This window comes from Larimichthys crocea, unplaced genomic scaffold, assembly GCF_000972845.2.
Source record: "Larimichthys crocea isolate SSNF unplaced genomic scaffold, L_crocea_2.0 scaffold131, whole genome shotgun sequence".
Classification (NCBI taxonomy): Eukaryota; Metazoa; Chordata; class Actinopteri; family Sciaenidae; genus Larimichthys; species Larimichthys crocea.
Window position 1 is genome coordinate 104,275 of NW_020851796.1, and position 1,974 is coordinate 106,248.

General features: G+C 39.1%; 1 non-coding gene across 1 annotated transcript; it reads right to left on the reverse strand.

Moving 5' to 3' along the window:
* Window positions 1-294: 294 nt before the first annotated feature.
* LOC113744711 (U2 spliceosomal RNA) lies at window positions 295-484 on the reverse strand. Its single transcript, XR_003461753.1, has one exon. It is a non-coding gene; the product is annotated as a U2 spliceosomal RNA (small nuclear RNA).
* Between the last annotated feature and the right edge of the window lie 1,490 nt (window positions 485-1,974).

The following is a 1,974-nucleotide window of genomic DNA, read 5'->3' on the forward strand; positions in this document are numbered from 1 at the left end:
AAGGAGAATTAGAGACACTTTCAAAGTACATCAGAAGTGCTTGAGTCGGTCTCACATTCTGACGAATTCGTGATGATGGATAAACTTTAAACCCAAAGATCACACCCCAAATACTACACGCCCCAGAATTAGTCAAAGAGAATGTCTTTACCCTTGGAGGTGTTATTGTCAGCATATTCTAGTCTGGAGACACAGATGTCTGTTTACGCAGATTGGAACGTCAATGGCCAGCTATCTATTATGACTAGGAAGGCAGCAACAGGCCTCTTCGACCCTGGCCACCACAGTGTTGAGATATGGTGGCACCTAGTCAAAGACAAACAATTAATACTGCCGAGGACCTCAAGGCCCACACGTGACCATGTGTAGCCTAAGGATAGAAAATTCCATAACATATATGGTCCCCGGGTAGGGGACATATCAGATATTAAACTGATAAGAACAGATACCACACTTGATCTTAGCCAAAAGGCAGAGAAGTACTAGACTTTACTTTTCGGCTCTGCTCCCTCTTCCCCACAACCATTTGATACAGTGTCTACAGTACTGCCAACACCACACCAACCAGCTGGTATATCTCATGCTTTGTTTTCCCATTACTCATGAACAGGACCTAGAGATACTTAAACTCGCTTGGGTGAGCAACTCGCTGACTCCCATCCCGGCTGCTTCATACTTGGTAGCCAGTCACCCCAGTGCATGCTGAAGGTCAGATCTGTCTGATGAAGCCAACACAACAACATTATCTGCAAAAAGCAATCCTGTGGTCATTTTTGACCCATGTGTGTAAATTTGATGTAGCAATTAGGGATGTAAACGGTTAATCTATTAATTGCTTAATTATCAAAAAGAATTGAATCGCTTAAATTAAATTAATCGAGTTAACTGAATCTAGGGCCATTTTCCACAGGATTTTTTTTCAGTGAAATGTCATGGTGTCGTTAAATTGAGGGTGCCATTGCTTAATCTAGGCCACACCGAACATACCTGAACGTAATGCGGCGACAGACCCGGAGTGGAGTATGGAGCATTTCAAACTAAGTAATGATGACAAAGACGCTCAGTGTAAACTCTGCGGTGCTACGTTTAAGTTCAGCAGCTCTACGAGTTCGCTAAGATACCACCTTCAAAACCTGCATGCAGCCGTGTTGACACGCTAGCAATTAGCATTAGCCACTAAGAATTAAATACATGTTAATTGCTAACATGCTAATGCTAATTGCTAGTGCGTCAGTGCTATCTGCTCCTGTGACTAAATAAACATGTGAATATATAATAAACAAAATGAATATTTGAGGGGTGCTTTTTGAATACAGACCCCCAGCAACAGCCCACTCGTCACTCTCAAAATTTCTGCGGGAAATTGTTTAATAGAGGCCCTCTAATTTAACTGTCACCTTCCTCAGGGATGATTTAAGTTGTGTTCAGTACTACATGTAACTGTAAGTTTCCAGGGTTAGTAATCATACTGTGGTGCTGCTAATGTTTCGAGTTTTTCATCTAAGTACTTTACCAGATAATTATATGTAGGCTTAATATTGTGTAGGCTATGCCCATATTGTATAGCATGTTGCTTAAAGTTTCACATGCAACAGGTGAGCCAGTGCACAATTTTTTTTTTTTTTTTTATGTATTTCAATTTTCTGTGCAGAATTTATTTTGGTTAAATACCATATCTGTACCATATCCCAACTGGTACAATAAAACATTAGTTGAGGAATATAACATGCATTTTTTATTCAGTATATAAGCAATGTTTTGCTTTATGTTAAAAGACACTGTGAAAAATGTATGTTCTCAGGAAAAAAGCCGCTTATCAGTTAACCGTTAAGCGACTGATAAGGTCAGTCAACTAACGATTAATGAATTAATCGATAATTTGCATCCCTAGTAGCAACATAAAAACTATTTATACACTATTTTTGTTCATAAAGTATGAAAGGAAAAATGGAAATAATGATCTGTGGTAATCAA